Source organism: Chenopodium quinoa, unplaced genomic scaffold (assembly GCF_001683475.1).
Source record: "Chenopodium quinoa cultivar QQ74 unplaced genomic scaffold, ASM168347v1, whole genome shotgun sequence".
NCBI lineage: Eukaryota > Viridiplantae > Streptophyta > Magnoliopsida > Caryophyllales > Amaranthaceae > Chenopodium > Chenopodium quinoa.
The window spans coordinates 343,256-364,326 of NW_018744895.1; the positions used below are offsets into that span (position 1 = coordinate 343,256).

General features: G+C 42.8%; 1 pseudogene; it reads left to right on the forward strand.

Moving 5' to 3' along the window:
- The first annotated feature begins 18,258 nt into the window (after positions 1-18,258).
- On the forward strand, positions 18,259-20,642 carry LOC110705977 (annotated as a pseudogene).
- Positions 20,643-21,071: the final 429 nt, after the last annotated feature.

Below are 21,071 nucleotides of genomic sequence, written 5' to 3' on the forward strand. Positions count from 1 at the left end.
GGTTGAATTTAGTGGTTTGTGGGTGGGTTAGCAGGTTTGTGGGGGTGCATCGTGGGTGAGTTTGCTGAGTTCGTGGGGGTTGGTTTTGGTAGTAGTCGAAAGGTTTCGGTGGTTCGTTGTTGGATTTGGTGGTTTGTGGGTGGGTTGGAAGGGTTCGTCGGTGGTTCGTGGTTGGATTTAGTGGTTTGTGGGTGGGTTTGAAGGGTTGGTTTTGGTGGTACTCGAAGGAATTATTGGTTTGTGGGTGGGTTTGAAGGGTTCGTCGATGGTTTTGATGGGTTCGTCGTTGGATTCCGGTGGTTTTGGTGGTGGTTTTGGGTTGCGGGTTTCGGTGGCTTTGGTGGTTCCTGGGTTTTGGTGGTGGTTAGTTGTGGGTGTCGGTGGTTTTGGTGATTCTAGGTTTTGGGTTTGCTGGATTCGTGGGTGGTTTGTTGGGTTCGTGGTTGGGTTTTGGTGGTGAAGGTTGGGTTTGTGGTTGGGTTTCGGTGGTTTTGGTGGTGTTTTGGGTTTTCAGTGTCGATGAGTTAGGTGGTTCTGGTGGGTGTCGGTGGTTTTGGTGGTGGTTCTGGTTTTGGGTTTCGGTGGTAATATGCTATAGTTTAATTGTTTTTTTTTTAAAGAATTAATACTAACCAAGTGCCCTTATTTTTTAATAATCATGCCTTAAAAGTTTTGCCTTGGCCTCTACGAAAAGTACAATTGTTGTAAATAATCGTTAACGGAGGTAGTAATTTAAACAACAAAGAGAGAGAAAGAGAAAAGACATTCTTACCCTCGATGCGTGCTTCGCTCGCTTACGAGCTCTTACTTGAAAGCTCTAGCCTCGCAAGTGCGTAAGCCTCCGACGGCTCGCACCCTCGACCCGACCCGAGCGGTCTCTACTCTGAAGGTTAGTCGAGCTAGACCAAAGAAAAACTAGAGTATTACGAACTTAAAGGTTTTCTCAATTTCAAGGAGATGCCTTATTGAGTTCAACTCATGTGCTTTTCTCCAAACCCAAAACTTGGGTATTGATAGGGGGAAGGGAGCCTTGATTTCCCATTCCCCATCAATGTGGGAGAATTGCATTTTTGTTCAATTTATTTTAATCCAAAAACAAATTAAAGAGCAAATCAATCAACAAGCTCCAAGTGGCACATGGTGAGCAAGGGTAGTTGAGGACCACCAAGAGGGGGGGAGCAAAGCAATCCCCTTAAAACCGGTCCCCTCCAAAGCCCATGAGCTGGCCACGCACAGCTGGCTGCCAGCTCGCCATGGCTACCAAGGCCGCCCAGCTGGCGCCTGGCACCTTAGCTGGGCTAGTAGGCCAGCTCGCACTCGCATGCGCGCAGCAAGAAAGCCACGCCATGCGGGCTGCTGCAGCTGCTGCTTTGCGATGGCTAGCAATGCCCAGTGGCTACTTGTGGCTGGTGATGTTATGCTAGCAAGCACGCATAGCCACAACACACGCACACATAGCACGCTGCTTGCGATGCTTGTGTTGTGCGAGTGCGATGCTGCTGCGAGAGGCTCGGTGCTAGGCCTAGCATGCTAGCACACTAGCACGCATGGCGCGCCAGCTGCTAGCTTGCTTGCGGCCATGAGCACCAGCCCTAAAAGCATGCTTACCCTAGCACTCAATGCTTGCTCGACCTGCGCCATGCCTTGCGATGGGGTTGGCAGCTTAGGCTAGCCTAGCACTCACATGGCTAGGCCAATGCGAGGCTACGGCCTAGCTCTTACTTGTCGCTTGCTTGATTTCTCGTCTCGTCGAATTCTAAATTCGACTCGACTTATGACGCTCGGTTTCGACGCTTCAAGCTCGATATCCGACGTCTTTGTTCGTAATACTCTAATGACTCATCCAATCCTTCGGATAGATTCGTCGTCTCGGATTGGTTATTCGATTGGGGTGCGACCCGAAGGGTTCAGTCAAGATTAAACCGTAACATTAATTATACATTAATATTACTGATCGGAAGCAGCCTCCACATAGGCATTCTGATCACTTGACCTCACTGAAGAATTAGCTTTCTAATAATTCCGAACACTCTATCAGAATAATACACTTGTTGGAAGGACACCATTCCTTTCAATTTTTGGGCAGAATCTGATTAGGGAATTTTTCCCCACCAATCACCATCTGACAAGCGGACCAATCAGGTTCCGCCATGTGTCCGTCACATGGGCCAATAGGAGCCTTCCACGTGTCAAGCAATGATCCGTCCACCATGGACCAATTACGACACGACACGTGTCCTTCCCATGACACCTGGGATAACCGGTCACCTAGGCCCAACTCCCAAGGGAAGCCCAATCAGCCCAAGGTTAACCTAAACCTAGATTGACACGTTTCCCGAGGTTATAAATACCTCCCTTAATCCTCATTAAGGGAGATAGAACGCTAAAAAGCAGATTACACACATTAAACACTCTCACCTAGAGAGACCCAATCACTTTAATTTCCGCATTAATTACTCCTTAATCAAGTACTAACTTGACCGTCGGAGGCGGATCTCCAATCATCCGGAGCATCCGTTTGTTTTGCAGGTACAGGCGTCCGGTTCTAGTCTCGGAATTGTAACTCTCCCGCAGGACATCAGAAAACCCCGAAACATTTGGCGCCGTCTGTGGGGAGAGTACTTCTGAGATGGCATCCACTTCTGTACCGACTCCTGAAGAGAGGCGTCCCCTAGACGACCCTCAAGTTCAGTCGGACCACGATACTGAGAATGAATTTGAAGTTGAAGCTCACACAGCTTCAGACGGGACCCTAAGGGCCCGACGTACCCGTCATACCGAAAGGAGGGAACGGGAACATCTTCAAACTGGAAGTGAGCCAGCAGGCGCACCGCCTGTTCGGCAGCAGCCGACTGAAGGGTCTGCTCCCATCACAAGGAACGAACTCATGACCTTCATGAGGGACTTCAAGGGAGAAATTCAAGAGTTGATCAACAAGAAGCCGCCTGCTCTGGACAAGGAGCAGTCGGCTAAGAAACCCTCCACTTCACTGAAGAGGAAACCAGTTCAAGGGCGAGAGGTGACCCCTCATCCTAAATCTAGGAAGTGGGAGCCGCCTGCCCTTGATTTCACAAAATACCATTTTCCTACTCTAGGAAATAGGAAATCTGTTCGCCATATCCAGGCGGACGGGTCGAGGAAAACATACACAGACGCTCGGCTACTGCTAGAGCAGAAGAAGAGTAGCCGATTGTCAGAGTCGGCCTCTACTTCAAACTTCCAAGACAGTCTGCGAAATACCTCGATGAGGCATACTCAGTCGTATCATGAGAGTCAGTCAGGCGGCACCTCCCGTCAGTCCGGCTTTCATAGCGACCAGGCGGTACCAAACTTACCGTTTGTACCGCAACAACAGTATTTTTTACAGCCACCTCCGTTTGGTGGACATGCAGCAAAAAATGTCCAACCTATGGACTGGCAGCTACGGTTGCTTAGACTTGGTGAACAGCCGTCGGCCTTCTCCAAGGAAATTACTGAAGCCGCTCAGCCGGCCAAAGTGAAAAATGTATTAGTAGGCGCCTATGACGGCACTACTAACCCAGAAGACCATCTGATGGCATTCACCAACCTGATGTACCTTCAAGGGTTGGATGATCCCACTTGGTGCAAGTGTTTCCCAGCGACTCTCAAAGGAATCGCACAACAATGGTTCGGCAACCTGCCGACTGGTTGTGTAAATAACTTCAAGACGCTTGCTTACTTATTCACCTCCAACTTCGCCATGAACATCCCTGCGAAGAAGACGACCCTTGATTTAGGAACAATTAGACAGGGCGAGAAGGAGGGGCTTCGTTCTTACATCAGGCGGTTTAACCTGATGAGAATACAGATTCAAGGGTTACCGGATGAAGTAGCCTATACTGACTTTTTCAGAGGTCTCAAAGACGGGTCGACCTTCAAATTTGATTTGGTCCGAAAGAGGGTGGCGACTCTTCAAGAGGCCTTGATTGAAGCGGAAGCCTATATACAGGCGACTGATCTTTGTAGTACGGTAAAACAGTCAGACGGGAAAAGGTCCGACAAAAGAGAAGGACGACAGAAACAGTCGTCAAACAAAGACGAGAAGAGAAAAGAGGTCTGGGCAACTGTTTCCTCTAAACAGCCGTCCCAGAATAAGAAAAAAGAATTCAAACCATACTCCCCAAAGTATGTGTTTAACAAGGATAGCCAATTTATCCTAAAGGAAATCAAGGGACGGATCTCAATTGAGAAGCCGGTCCCCATGAAGGGTTCTGCAAACAACCGGAACCAAGAAAAATTCTGTGATTATCATGAAGATGTTGGTCATCACACCAATGAATGCATCAGCCTCATGCGGTATCTGGACCGCCTGGCTGAGCAAGGTGATCTTGACACTTATGTCAAGAAATCTACGGGGAACACTTCCTCAAAAAAGCAGTCGGCCAAAAAGAATCAAAAGGCCGACAGCTCCGATACAGATGATGCAGCCGTCTACACCATTGCAGGCGGCTTCTCAGGAGGCGGCCCCACTATTAGGGGCAACAAAGACAATATCAGACGGTTAGATGTAAATTCCGTTCACCAAGAACGACCCTCCAAATATTCATTTCCTGAGATTGTCATCACTGAAGAAGATCTAGGAGGGGTAAGAGGGCCGCATGACGACCCTATCGTTATTGAATGTAAAGTGGCCAACTAGAGAGTTGGCCGAATCCTCATAGATACCGGAAGCTCCTCAGATCTCATCAGTAGCAAATGTCTGTCGAAACTAAAATATCAGACTGATTGCATACATCCGGCATCCCACCCTTTAGTAGGGTTTGGAGGAGGAGGAGTCCACCCAGTGGGACGAGTGGATTTACCCATCCGCCTGGGCGAAAAAGGGGAAGGACGACACATGGTAGTCCGGTTCCTGGTAGTAGAAGAACTCTCGGCCTACAACATGATTCTGGGACGACCAACCTTGAATAATTCCAAGGCTGTTATAATCCCATCTCTTATGTTGCTCAAGTTTGAGAGGGATAATGGAACAGTCGGGTCCCTAAGGGGAGATCAGAGGATGGCCCGAGAGTGCTATCTCTCGGATGTCAAGCCCACTGTTATGGCCACTGGGTCGAGTGGTGGAAAAATAGACCTTGACAATGTCAAGGAGAGTGCGCCTGTTCAAGAAGCAGGCGGCAAGAAGAGAAAGGCATCCCAGACAGGGGTCGCAAGAAAAGACAGAAAATAGCAATCATTGGCAGAGGAGCGGTCGGATGAATTCCGCCCTCAGCCGGCTGGTGAGCATACGGACTTGATCTTAGACGACTCACGTCCTGAGCGAACAGTCAAAGTTGGGACGACTGCTCTGAGAGTCCTGGGTGACGACTTTCACAAACTATTGAAAGAATACAAGGACATCTTTGCATTCGAAGTCCATGAAATGCCAGGTATTAGTCCTGATCTGGTGGTACATAAACTGGCCGTGGATCTGAAAAAGAAGCCGGTACGGCAGAAGAAGCGGAACCATGGCGAAGAAAGAAGTCAGGCGGCAGCCGCCGAAGTTAAAAAATTACTTGATGCAGGGTTCATTCGGCAATGTTACTTCCCATACTGGGTTGCAAATGTGGTACTTGTTAAAAAGCCGAATGGCACCTGGCGAATGTGTGTAGACTACACAGACTTAAACAAGGCGTGCCCCAAAGACAATTACCCTCTGCCTAAAATTGATAACCTGGTCGACTCAACAGCCGGCCATGCTTTGATGAGCTTTATGGACGCCTACTCTGGTTTCCATCAAATTCCTTTATTGAAGAAAGATCAGGAGAAGACGGCCTTCGTCACTGATTAGGGGTTATACTGTTACATGGTCATGCCGTTTGGTCTTAAGAATGCCCCGGCCACTTTCCAGCGAATGATAAACACTGTGTTCTTTGATCAAATTGGGAGAAATGTCGAGGCATTGATGATATGATTGTCAAGTCTAAACTTCAGAAAGATCATCTGACGGACCTCCGAGAAACTTTCGCCACACTCAGGCGGCACCATGTCATGCTCAATCCCAAGAAATGTGTCTTTGGAGTTGAGTGGGAAATTTCTCGGATTCCTTATCAATCAGAGAGGAATAGAGGCGAACCCTGAGAAGGTGCAGGCGGTCATTGACATGCAGTCGCCTCGTACCATCCGAGAGGTTCAGAAGTTAACAGGTTGTCTGGCGGCCTTGGGAATATTTCTAAGCCGATCAGGCGACTAATGCCTATACTTTTTCCAGGCAATTAAGAAAAAGGCAAGGTTTGAATGGGGGCCGGATGCTGAGACGGCCTTCCAGAAATTGAAAGTTCACTTGCATTCCTTGCCGAGGCTGGTCAGCCCTTTGCCCAAAGAAGTACTCTACATGTACTTGGCCGTCTCTGATCATGCGTTAAGCGCTGTTCTCCTTGCTGAAAGAGACGGTTGTCAGCTCCCGGTCTACTTTGTCAGTCACGTACTGAAAAATGCCGAGTTGAGGTATCCCTTAGTGGAGAAATTTGGTCTTGCACTCTTCATGGCTGTTAAAAAATTGAAGCCCTACTTTTTGGCACATGCAGTCGTCGTGTATACAGACCAACCTATCAAGCGGCCACTGACCATCATGGAGTCGTCAGGCCGAATGATCAAATGGGCCATAGAAATTCAGAGCCTCGAAGTTACTTTCGAGCCTAGAAAAGCAGTGAAGGGGCAAGCCTTTGCTGACTTTATTGTTGAGATGACTCGTCCTCCTGACTCTCAAGTTCCAGACCAAGTCTGGAAGGTATATGTGGATGGCAGCTCTACTTCAAATGGTTGTGGAGCAGGCGTCATATGTCAGTCGCCAGAGGGCGACAGGTACGAGTATGCTCTACGCTTCAGTTTTCAGGCCTCAAACAATGAGGCAGAATATGAAGCTTTACTAGCCGGAATCCGCATGTGCAAGGCGGCAGGGGCAAGAAAAATAGACGCCTGTTCCGATTCACAATTGATAGTGAGTCAGTACAATGGCGAATACGAAGCAACCCATCCGGCCATGATCAAGTATTTACAGGCGGTCCGACAAGCAGTCGGCTCCCTTGAGGATTTCCATCTGACCCAAGTGCCGAGATCAGAAAACAACCAGGCGGATACACTTTCAAAATTAGCATCATCCGCCTCCTGTGATACTCCTCGAACTGTTTTTTGGGAAGTAATGGAGAGGAGAAGCATTGAGGAAGAACCTATTGGAATCTTAGACAGAAGCTCAACCTGGATGGATCCAATCAGGGCATATCTGACAAATGGTACCCTGCCGGTTGATCATCAACAGGCGGCAGCACTGAAAAAACGAGCAACCAGTTTTGAAATAATAAAGGGAGAACTTCACAAAAGGGGGTACCTTCAACCCTTCTTAAAGTGTGTTACTCCAAAAAAGGGACGAGAGATACTAGACAATCTTCACTCTGGTTACTGTGCTTCCCATACAGGCGGTAGGACGCTTGCTCAACGGGCAAGGCGGCAGGGCTACTTTTGGCCTACTTTAGAAGCAGATGCGATGGTGATGGTGAAAAAATGTGACAAGTGCCAAAGGTTTAGCAAACTAATTCACCGTCCGGCTACTGACCTCACTACCATTCATAGCCCACTACCGTTTGCTAAGTGGGGCATGGATATTCTGGGTCCATATACGCCTGCTACAGGCGGAAGGAGGTACATACTTGTTGCCGTTGACTACTTCACTAAATGGGTAGAGGCGGAGGCTGTAAAGGGAATCAAGACGAAGGATGTAATTTCATTCATTTGGAAAAATGTCATCACTCGGTTCGGGGTTCCCATGTCTATGGTTTTTGATAATGGTCCCCAATTTGAGACGTCTGTTCTCAAAAGCTGGTTGGGTGACCAAGGAATTGGACACTACTTTGCATCTGTCGGTCGTCCACAAGCAAACGGCCAGGTAGAAGCCTTTAATAAAATCATCTCAGACGGTCTCAAGAAAAAGATTGAACGAGCAGGCGGCCTATGGGCTGATGAACTACCACATGTTCTCTGGGCCATAAGGACGACTGAAAAAGGGGCGACTGGAGAGACTCCATTCCTCCTAACTTACGGTGCGGAAGCTGTTCTTCCAATAGAACACTACGAGCCGACTCTTCGAGTAATGCTATATGACGAAGAGGCAAACTGGGAAGCCATGCGCCTGGCATTAGACTCACTTCCTGAAAAGAGGGGCAATGCTGTCTTGCGCCATGAGATCTATCGCCTGAGAATGACTAGATCATACAACAAAAAAGTACACAGGCGTCCACTCAAAGTAGGGGACTTTGTACTTAGAAAAATGGAAGCAGTTGGTAGGGCTAATGAGTCTGGCAAACTAACTCCCAACTAGGAAGGACCCTACCGAATCTGTGAAGAGGTCAGGGACGGTACCTACCGTCTGGGAACACCAGACGGACAACCGTTGCCTCGAACTTGGAATGTAGATAATCTTAAGAAATATTTCTTTTGAATGATGTAAATAGTCAAGGGCTACTTAATAAAAGTTTGCATACTTAATATTCAATTTTGTACTAAGAGGGGCACGCCTACTAACAAACAGTCGGCTACTCTCCATACTCAGTTTTCATTTTTACTTAAGAGGGTCATGCCTGCTGACAAACAGTCGACTACTCTCCATGTTTAATTTTTATTCTTAATTAAGAGGGGCAGGCCGCCTATACATTTACAGTCGGCTACTCTCCATTGAGTATTTTACTCTATCTTCAGAGGGGCATGCCGTCTGTACTTTTACAGTCGGCTACTCTCCATTGAGTATTTTACTCTATCTTCAGAGGGGCATGCCGCCTGTACCTTTACAGTCGGCTACTCTCCATTGAGTATTTTACTCTATCTTCAGAGGGGCATGCCGTCTGTACCTTTACAGTCGGCTACTCTCCATTGAGTATTTTACTCTATCTTCAGAGGGGCATGCCGCCTGTACCTTTACAGTCGGCTACTCTCCATTGAATATTTTCATTGATCAAGAATTTCGATTTTTGGAAAGTATCACCATAGGGGCATGCCGTCTGGACATATAGTCGGCTACTCTCCATAAAAGAGGGCCGACTGGTTCCAAACACACAGCCACCCCCTTATACTTAACTAAAAATGATCAGGGCCTGGCCGACCCTGTGCCTAAACAGGCGGCTACCCTCCTTTTACTTAGCACCTACGTTCACCAAGAACTAACCAAGGCCACAGGCCGAATGATCAGACCAGGCGCCAAGCCAACTGATCAAATCTTCAAGACTAATACGACCTGTCCCAACATCATAGCAGGCGTCCGGCGGCATCCCTCCGGATGAAATTCGTCGCAGAGAGCAGCTCCCTTTTGGGTGGAACATTGCTCTATAAACTAATTACACGGCACCTATACGACTGTCCCCAAGGGCAACCACGTACCGTTTTTGAGACAAGGATAACTCTATCACTAACCAAACCAGTGGTAGCAGTTGACATCTGAGTCAGATGACCGCTTGTATTACTTGGGATAAATGCAGAGGGTACCTCTTGAGTTCATAGCCAACAAACATTGGCGAATAAAAAGGTTCAGCCGGCCTACGCCGCCTGGTACCTTTACTACTCAAGAAGGAGTGACGGCGACTGAGTAACACCCAAGTTAACTCATAGTCACTCTCTCAAACTTAGTATGGATCCTAAAAGGTATGAGTCGACCGCCTGTTTTAAGCAAACAGGGGCTCTCAACCACTACTCTTGCTAGGTTAACAACCTATGAGTTAAAAGCCAACAAACATTGGCGAATAAAGGGGAACAACCGGTACCCACCGCTTGATACCTCTACTACTCAGTTACTTGGCGACTAGGTAACAATCACGTTTACTTGGTCACTCCTTAAAAATTTAGTATGAAACTAAAAAGGTGTTCATACAGCACCGGCTCACACTAGATTAAATATGGCGGGGAACAGTCGGCCTAGACGGCCTAAAGTCTCTAGCCTGGAAACAGACGACCAGTCGTCCAGGGGATCCAGTCTTTAAAATGGTTCGAATACCGATTGGATAAATGGCCGACTGATCGTCTAGCCTGGAAACAGACGACCAGTCGTCCAGGGGCATAGGCGGCGTGACTAACTATCTGTACCTGTCTGCAACTATCGGCCATGTAAAACAGTCGGTATAGTGTACAATTGGATATCAGAATATTCAATACTTAAACAAATTTGAAGCAAAACAAAAAAATTCATTAAAAAGAAGCCGGTCATCAAAGACCGGCAAAATATTCAGAGCCCCGGCCCCCTGGCCGGGTAAATACAAACAAACGGCACGCAGGCCGTGGAAAGAAGACATAAAGCTTAAGAAGGGGGCAGATCTTCAATATTAGCAGCTGCTGCCTGGTCAGCACTCTTCTTGCTGGACTCGGCTTCAGCTGCATCCTTCTTTGATGCATTACCCCCAAGCGGCACAAGCGCCACTACCGGCTGCTCCTCCTCCTCCAACGCCTCCTCCAACGCCTCTTCCTCAGCAGCCGCCAGGATCTCCTGATTATATCTATCAGAACACTGGCGGTACGTTTTTTCCCATGAGGCAAAGTCGGCATTGGGGAAGAGGCGGCCCCAAGTCATGCGCTGGATTTGAGCAGAGTCTTCCATCATCTCCCGGACCAGCTCTTTCTTTTCTTCCGAGAGCTCCTGAGTAAGACTCTTCTCCTGGGTCACCAGGCGTACCTTTACGCTCGCCAAGGATTTCTCCAAGGTTTCGTATGAGGACATCTTTTGGCGAAGAGGTCTCACCTCGGCCTTGAGGTTGTTGATGGTCGCCTTCAGCTCGCTATTCCTCTTCTGGGCCGCCTCTAACTGAGCCCGGATAGCGGCGGTAGCCTGCGCCTGATAATAAAGAATATCAATGGTCAGAACTTCATTTTGGGCAATTTGAAATATTGCCTTATCACATTCAGAGGCGGCCATAGCTTTTGCAGCCTTTACCTCTTTGTTCTTCCGGTCAAGCGGCTTGCGAAGGCCGTTCACTCGGAGCAGGGCCTAAGTAAAAAGGGGAACAGGCGTCAGTTTCCAAACAAAAAGAAAACAGGCGTCCTGGAATTCAAATACTCAAAAATATGCTAAGTATACCTCAGCAAGGACCCCTGCAATCCCGTCTAGGTCAAGGGTGCCGACACCCCTGACCGCCTCCCTTTCAGCTGGAGGAACGGCCTTGATCATAGACTTGGCCACCTCGACCAAGTCAGGATCCTGAGGGCCGGCTGCATCAAGCATAAACAAACGGATTAGACTTAGTAAAGAAGGGAGCAAGTCTAAAATTTACAAGGATAATTTCATACTTCTAGGTGGCCCAGCTGGAGTTTTAGAAGAAGTGGCCGGCTGTTTCTCAGCCGCCACATGTTTCCTGGCAGAACCAGGAGAGCTCGCAACAGTCGTCCTCCGGGCCTTGGGGTCCGGCTGTTGGGAAGAAGAAGCTCTTGGAGCGCTCGTCTAAAAAAGAAGAAAAGTCAGTATATGCATAAACACAACTCCAAAAAGAGGGTGAAAGGTTCGAAGTCCACCAAGGGTGCCCCCTTGTTGGGGGAGTCGGTTGAAGACTGTTGCATGATGGAGGCCCGCAACATGGCCGCCGCAATCTTGGAGGCGGTAGTTTTGCTCATGGCGTCCGCTGCAAAAACAAATAGCAAAGTTAATAAAAGTCATAACAAGAAATGCATGGAACAACAGAGTATTCGACAGGCCGGCTACCTCTTGAGCACCGACTGCTGAGGCCACAGGCGGCCAAAAAGTACTCGTCGTAGAGCCATTTGAAGCTCGGGACGCAGTGCAGGGGTACTTGCTCTCGTACCCCTGAAGTAGAGTTCACCTTCGACTCTACTTTGAAGAGTCCTTTATCTAGGATCTCCTTCTTAGCCTTGGGGGGAACAGGCGGCATGCTGCGGCCGCCTGCAAGAAGGGGCGGATTCTTGTTCCACCTGTTGAAGCGCTTGTTCAGCTCTGTGTCTGAACTCTCAATGATGAGGAAGGTGCTCCGCCAGTCCTTCCATTTGTTTGCTTTACCTCTCGTCATGAGGTAGCCCCTGTGGCTCGTCAATTGATACTAGCCGGTACCGCCTGCCTTAAGGGTCCGGCTGAGGTAGTTCATGTGGGCGAAAGCCTCGAAGCTCGGCTCCACCCCGTGCAGTTCGCACCCGGCCACATAGCCGAGTACGTTGACCCAGGAGTTCGGGGCTAACTGCCATAACCCCAACTCATACCCATCCAAGATCCGCTGAACAGCCGGATGTAGTGGGAAGCGCAGCCCAGCCTTGATGGCCGCCTCATAGCAGCCAAAGCAGGCGCCATCATAACTGGTACCAGCCAGCCAGACGACTGTGTCTTCTGGATCCGGCACGAACACTAAAAAGCCGGGGCCCATTGTGTGGTTTGCGATAAAGCTCTCCACTTTCTCTTGCATGGCAGTGATCCGGCCCCGAGGTACCGTGTAGTAGTAGGGGGTATTTTGCTCTCGGTGAGAGGCGGATGGCTCCGCCCAATCGTCCCCCTTCTCAACTGCGTGAGAAAGACTTGCCTCTTGTAGGCGACTGTTTTTCTCTTCTGTGTCCAGGGAAGCATGGTCAGAAGAGCTAGACTCGGATTCGTCCTCTGACGAGTCCGAGGAGGACGACTCCTACCCTCTCCCGGAGGGGCCCGCCTCCTCTCCTTTAAAAGGAGCAGGAGAGAATGTAGAATTGTCAACTGTAAAATGGGAAGGGGTCACTTTGACTCCTCCCTCAGAACTGCCGGCTTTCAAGCCGCTTTGTTTCACTTCCACATCTGGCGCCTGGTCAGATGTTTCACTAATCGGCACCCTGTGGGAGGAGCCGTCTGAATTTGAGATCCTGGCAGTCTTTTTTGTTCTGGCCATCATGCTCTGCATAGACACAGATACAGTCGGACTTTGTATAAAGGGCAAAGATGGGTCCAGAAAAGGGCAGGCGGCACTCCTAGTCCTAGATTCAGCCGTCCCCGGTGACCGGCTGATCACTAACCTAGGTCGTGTCGTGTGCTTCCGTGGTGCCATTTCAAAAAAGAATAAAGTAAAGAGAAAATTAAGAGTAAGAGAACCGACGGTTACCTGAACGAGTGACGATTGATGAAGTTCTGAAAATCCTTTGCAGTCGGCTTGTCAGAGCAGGCGGTAGGCAGAAAGGGTCCAAAATGTCAGAGCAAGTTCAGGGGTCCGAATGTTCTCTCACAAAGTTTTCAAGTGTGAAAATGACCGAAGTCAACACTCCTTTATATAGGCAAAGTGAGAAGGCGAAGGGTCACTTCCAGAATTCAAAATTTTGGCGGGAGAATCTCTCAGCCTCTCGCCGAGTGACACCTGTAGCAGGTCGTCGCCTGTTACAGGGCGATACCTGTCACAGGTAACACGTGACCAGTCACGTGCCACCTGTGAGGGGCAAATGATTAGGGGATTTTTCCCCACCAATCACCATCTGACAAGTGGACCAATCAGGTTTCGCCATGTGTCCGTCACATGGGCCAATAGGAGCCTGCCACGTGTCAAGCAATGATCCGTCCACCATGGACCAATTACGACACGACACGTGTCCTTCCCATGACACCTGGGATAACCGGTCACCTAGGCCCAACTCCCAAGGGAAGCCCAATCAGCCCAAGGTTAACCTAAACCTAGATTGACACGTTTCCCGAGGTTATAAATACCTCCCTTAATCCTCATTAAGGGAGATAGAACGCTAAAAAGCAGATTACACACATTAAACACTCTCACCTAGAGAGACCCAATCACTTTAATTTCCGCATTAATTACTCCTTAATCAATTACTAACTTGACCGTCGGAGGCGGATCTCCAATCATCCGGAGCATCCGTTTGTTTTGCAGGTACAGGCGTCCGGTTCTAGTCTCGAAATTGTAACTCTCCCGCAGGACATCAGAAAACCCCGAAACAGAATCCCTTTGGGAATTGTGAAGTCTAGTTCCATCATGGAATTACGGGATATTTATAGCGAAGCGGGAGATCATGCTTCTAGGGTTTAATAACCTAAAAAGATCGGCTGCCCTATACGTGGTCGACACGTGTATTAGGGTTTGCTTCATGCTAGGCATGTTTCCTTTAATTTAATGGGCTTTGAGCCCTTCATTTTATGATATCTCTCTTTAGGCCACGTGTCATGCTCATATTAGCCTTTTTTAGCAGACCATGATGCCACATGTCGGCTTAAAATTGGGCCACTTGTAAACCTCTCATTTGCTTGTCTATAAAAAGGGGGTAAAAATACCTCTAAACAGTTTTAGAGGAGAGCTATATATACCCACACAGGAGCAAGTTATACATTTGTCCAAAAGTAATCATCAAAAGGTAAATTCTCTATCTCTCTCTCATTTTCTATTTTATATTTATCTATTTTCTCCTTATTTTTCCCTTCCCCTCACTTTCATGCACCATGCATACCCACTAAGAGTGGCTGGCCACCAAAACCACTTATCGAGGTTATGGGATTGGTGGTTGCTAGGTTTTTGAGGTTTTGGGGTTAGTAGTAGCAGGGGTTTCGGGATTATGCTGGTATTAGGTGGGTGGTAGCGAAAGGGGGGGGGGAAGGGGGTGGTCAGAAAAGAAAAGGGAAGGGGTTGTTGGCGTCGTTATTAATAGTGGTGGAGGGGAAGGACAGATTTTATGGAAGGGGAGGGGAAAGGGAAAAAAAAAGAAAAAGAAAGGAAATTACAAAAAGAAAAAAAAAATTATTTGACGAAACAAAATGTGACATGTGGCAAGATAATCTAATATTTTAAGTTGGTTACCGGTCTAGCCTAATAAAATTGAAGACACCACAAAGCTTGAATTATTCAGGATTATCCCAAAAGTTGGATTAATAGATTTAAATGGGGCAAAAGTTGGATTATTTAAATAATTTTTCCTTTTTTTATTTTAATGTGTTTTGTTATCATAAGTAAAATCTTTTGAGTGAAATAGTGAAACTATTATGGATGGGCTTAGTTTGTACATATAGTCACAAATTAAAAATTGAAAACATAAGCATTACATTAGAAATACAAAATAAATCAGGACATCTAGAATGAGTTCATATAACAACTACCCAATATATGTAATATCCTTGATTTATTAATAAAAGAAAAAAAAAATAAATACTATTAAATTTGTGTATTAAATTTGTGTAGATTTAAATTTATATGGACAATACTTCTAAATTAAAAGTATCATTTGTTTAAAAAAAATCATAGGTATCATTAGCACACTTGATAACAATGTCAATGTTATGAAATTCAAAGTCCTGACTAATACAACTTATCACAAAATAAATTAAGCTATTTATGTATACATAAGAAAAGAAACAAGTGATCGAAACATTTGGTCTGCTTTAACTTGCATAACCTATTCTCACTATCAACTCAAACGATCTAGCTTTGATGACCTCGCTAGAGGAACAAATTTTCAAAGGTACCATAACAAAAGGACACAAAATAAATTTAGACATAAAAGACAAAAACACATTACTAAATAAACTTTGAGTCCATTGACATGTTAATAACGAATAAGTAGTTGTTAACAAATATCAAAGGTTATATGTAATTAGGTACATTAAACTTGGTGAAATTATTCATGCATACTTATTCCTTCTCCTTTGAAATAGGGTTTTATAACTTGCGAAAGATATGACAAAAAGCTAACCATTGTTGGTTGGAAAAAAAAAAATTAAATCCAACTACTAACTAATATATATTTGGGTAGTCTTTTACGTTTCGAGAATTCTACTACAAATTCCGATCCTGCTCCCTTAGAAGTTTGCTTATGATCTTCGGGTGAATTAAATTGTCCTTAGCGGTTATTGCCTTAATCCTCCCTTAAGTGTCTGACTCCATCCAAAAGTAAGTGATGAGTGCCATTTATGGCACTCATTTGATGAGTTTTTAGGTTGTTTTTACCTTCCTTTTATAGCTTTCTTTCTTAATAAATGGTTAGTTTTATTCATTTTTCTCTTTAATTTCCTTATTCTCTCTTATTTTGTGTTTTTGTGGATTTTCTAGTGTTTCTCCTTCTTTTGTTTTCTTTTCGTGGTTGTAGGTATTGTACGAGGTTCGGGTCTTGATATTGGTGGCTTACTAAGTTGGAAGATGCCTTTGGAGCAAGCTTATAGCATTGGGAAAGCTAGAGAAGTAAAAAAGTGGCATGCTCCAAGTTCTAGCTCTTGCGCTCTCAAGCTGCGCTCTCATGAAACCATGGTTTTGAACCCACCGTAAAGTCCATTTGAATCTGTCATGCTTAGTGACTATCATGAGGGGCGCACCATTCACATCATGCATGCACCGAAGAAGTGTCCTGCTCAACGAGCGTGGGCGCGCACCTTCATCTTGCTTTGGCGCGCAATCGAGGTCCATTCCATACCTTTTTATCGCGAGCGCGATTGATGGGGAGAGGGCGCACAGACCACCTTGCGCGGGCACGCAGCTCTGCTTCCGGGTTCATTTCAAACTAGTTTTCCCGCCTCTTATACTTTAAGACCCGATTTTTCGAAGAAGTTTTTTTAGAGACATGATTTTCCTCATTAATTTTAGCTTAGTTGAAAGTTTCCCTCTCTAGTTTTAGGGTTAGTTTTAAGAGTAGATTTAGAGAGAGAAAGTGAGAGATTTCAATGGTGATTTGAGAGATTGATGATGCAAGGGTGACAATTATATTGAAGATCTTCTCAATTATCAATGAGCATTTCTAACTCTATCTCATCTTATTGCTTTGTTTAATTTCATGTTTGTTTGATTTGGTTTTGATGATTGAATCTTGATTAGTGTAGTTGTTCTTCATATTTGTTGATTCTTGATTTCATTTACTTGCTTGTTGATTAGATGATGATTCTTGAGTAGTTGTTTTGCTAGGGTTTGAGTGAAACTTGTATGAGTGATTGTTTGTGATGGATTTGGGAATTATGTTGATTGGTTGTTGAGATTAAAGTGATTAATGTAAGTTTGCATGTGTGTAGTTTAATTAGGCCTTGAAAACTATGCTAGATTGTATTGTGATTCCTAATGACATGACCACTTGATTTAGGATTTGCAATTGTTGATTGGTTTAGATTGTGATTCTCTTAGTTTGTTATTCATAGAGGAAACCTAGCTTAACGATTAGGAGATAGCTCTTTGATTCCAATTGATAGCTCTTATCATTAGTCTTCACAATCATTGATTAGCTTAACCTTCCCAATTTGTTGCAATTGTCATGATTACTTGTTGATCCTCATTCCCTAGTGTTTCATTTATTTGATTCTTTGTTTTGGTAGTTGAATAGTGTTGCCTTTTCACCTTCGACTTCGACCTAGCTTAGGCATTGATTGAAAGCACTTGAACATAACTGTTCCTAGTGGTTCAACCCTTGACTTACCTCTATACTTGTATTTAGGTTTGTTGAGTGATTATAAATTTTGTTTGGCTCTAGGGAGGATTAGTCAACGACCTAGTTCACCCTACGTCAGTAAGTGACCCTACATTTCTTGAAGTCTTCAAATTGGATTCCTCTATATTAAAATTGCTATTATTGCCTTAATTTTCATTAGGGTGTCTGACCCCCTTTAGCTAATATGTGATTACGATACATAAAATTGAATTCACTCCTAATGTATAAAGGTAACCATATTACCCTTTTAAAAATTATATCTTGAAAAAAATCTTTAATTTACAAAAAAAAAATATATATATATATATATATATATATATAATATATATATATATATATATATATATATATATATATATATATATATATATTATATATATATATATATATATATATATATATATATATATATATATATATATATATATATATATATATATATATATATATATATATATATATAACCATAATAGGTTATAACTTCTCCAAAGCATGTTAAAAGCTGTTAAAAAGGTAGTAAAAGTTTACCCTACATCTCAACGATGTACAAAAACACTGTTGTACACCACTTGTAGTCAAATTATTTCAATTTATGTAATATATTTAAATTTTAGATCAAAAAAAAATTACTAATTTAAGTAAACGAAAAAGAAAACAATTTAAGAGGTAGTGGTTGGTAAAAACTAATAAAAAAAGTACCAATTATTTTTAAGGATTATATTAACTAAACAACTTTCATGTATTTCAATCAATCCGAGTTATTAACTTCCTCTTAATATTGAGAAGCGTGTTTATTTTAAGGACAACACCTCCTAATTTTAATGCTTCTTTCATAGCCCCATTTTCTAGTGAAGAACCTTTTTTTGCTCAATTGGTTTTCTCTATCTTCATCTTATATAAAATGCAACTTTTGTTTAGATGAATGAAACAAAAAATAATAATAATAATAAAGTAAAGGTAGAGCAAAAAGAAAAAAAAATAGAAATGGCAAGACAAGTTTGCATTATTTCTGCAAGTTTACTTCTTATTAGCTTAGCAATTACATGTACTGCACAAACGCAGATTCCAGCAAATAAAGGCGAAATAAATACATGGTTTCAAAATGTAATCAAACCAATGAGGTATACATACTACTAGTAAAGAATAATTGATTTTATTCTTATTTACATACTATCTATTGTTCTATTGTTTTTAATCAAAATGTCTTTGTATATTCATAAATTTCTTGGCAATAGTACTAACTAGTTTGTCCATGTATTCTATAACCTTGGTGCACTATTCTAAAGTAACATTTAAGTCTTTAATTAAGTCAAGACTGATCATTATATATCATTAATTAATTAAATGAGTGAAGTCAAATCTAAAGAAGGCCCTTTACCAAGGCTTTATTTTTTGTTTGACAAATTTGAGAATTTTATATAACTTCAATAAATGTATAAATATCTTTCTATGTATATATGCTTAATAATTACATAAAAGTGAGTCATAGCTCCATTAATAACGTTTTTTTTTTCATTTTATGGTTTTTTGGCAGCCAAATAAAAGGAACACTTGATCCTAGTTTAATGGAGGCCGAAAACAATGGGGTCGAAATTATTGAAGTTAGCCAAGATGGAAAGGGAAAATTTAAAAACAATATCTGATGCTGTAAAGCATGTTAAAATAGGAAATACTAAACGTGTTGTCATAAAAATTGGTCCCGGTGAATACAGGGAGAAAGTAAAAGTTGAAAGATTTAAGTCATTTGTAACATTTTACGGGACAGATCCCAAGAATAGACCAACAATAACTTTTGCTGGCACGGCTGCTGAGTATGGGACTGTAGACAGTGCAACATTGATTGTGGAGTCTGATTACTTTGTTGCTAAAAACATTATTGTTTCGGTATGCAATTCTTATTCTTCATTCCTTTTATTTATTTATTTGTTTATTATATTTTATAATACTTTATTTGTTTGTTTATTTATTTAATATGTTTTATTGTTGTCTCTAACTAATAATCTAAAAATTAAAATTATATATAGAGATTTAATTTAATTTTGATTAAATTAAACATCCGTACATTACTCATAAAATAATACACTATATGGAATATATGGGAAGTAATTTATAATTATTTGACATATAAGTAAAATGCTATGTTATTCGAGGAAAACCAACTTATTGTTCACAAAATTTGTTATTGTAGAACTCTGCTCCAAGGCCGAATGGAAAGAAGAAGGGCGAGCAAGCTGTAGCGTTGAGAATATCTGGTGATAAAGCTGCATTTTATGATTGTAAATTTACAGGATTCCAAGATACGGTTTGTGATGATAAAGGCAAACATTTCTTCAAAGATTGTTATATTGAAGGAACTGTTGATTTTATCTTTGGTGCAGCCACATCTTTATATTTGGTATAATAAATTTTTTGCATGCTTTAAATGATAAGATATATTCAATTAAATAAGTTTATTATAATTTATTAATGTGCTTAATCACAAACTAATACAAAAATATCATGTACAGAATACTGAGTTGCATGTTCTATCTGGTGATAATGAGGCAATGATTGTAGCTCATGCAAGGAAAAATCCAAGTGAAGAGGGTGGATACTCATTTGTCCATTGTCCAGTTACCGGAACAGGTGGTCATGCAGTCTTAGGCAGAATATGGTTTGAAGCAGCTCGAGCTATATACTCTTTTTGTACCATTAGTGATGTTATTAAACCCGAGGGGTGGTCCGACAATAATATGCCACAAGCACAAAAGTAAATTAACCATTTCTCATTTTATTTATTTCTCAAATTATACTCTTTAAATTAGTTTGATAAATGATCTAATGATGGAGTACGTCTTTAATATTTTGTGTGTAGGACAATTTACTTCGGAGAGTATATGAACACGGGTCCAGGCGCATCACTTGCTAAAAGAGCTCCATTTACCAAGAAGTTGACAGCTGTAGAAGCTAAAACATTTATCAGTTTGGAATACATAGATGCAGGCAAATGGCTACTTCCACCTCCCAAATTGTGAAATTTGATAATTTCATAACAAAAAGTGTTAAATAAATTTGTATTAACAATGCTAGAGAAATCTATAAAAGCGTCTGTATAATTAATGATGCGTTATAATCAAGTAGATGTATAAGCTTTAATACAACTAAGTTTGTAATATAGCTACTACGTAGTTAATTAAAAGTGAGAGTGAGGGGTAGCTCAGTTGGTAAGAGCTTCCCTTCCGATTTCAGGTGATCGTGGGATCGATTTATCCCCGCCTTAGTAGCTCATATGAACCAAAAAAACATAGTTAATAAAAGTAGTTTTTTTTTGGAAATTGTTTAAATTTTCCTATTGAACAAAATTACGGGAAGATTTAAATTATGCATTACTTATACATTAAGATTATTATATTTATGATTTCCATTATTATAGTCTCGATTTTCTACTATGGGTGTTTCACATGGTCATATGCATTGATTTTTAGGGTGTTTTATTGTAACAATTTACTTCAAACTTAGCTAGTTCTTATTAAACGTGTGATTGTTTGATTTCTTGTGTGATGAGTAATTGTTAAAATATGATTAAATGGATATTAATGTTACATCTAGTTTTCGGTAATGAATTTACCTATAATAGTTTTTCAATGATGATAATATATTCCATATATAATGATATTTCATTATCAGTTAGTTTTATCACTCTATCTCATTTGGTGAGGAAATAATTTGACTTAAACTTACAATTTCAATTATTCCCTCCGTAT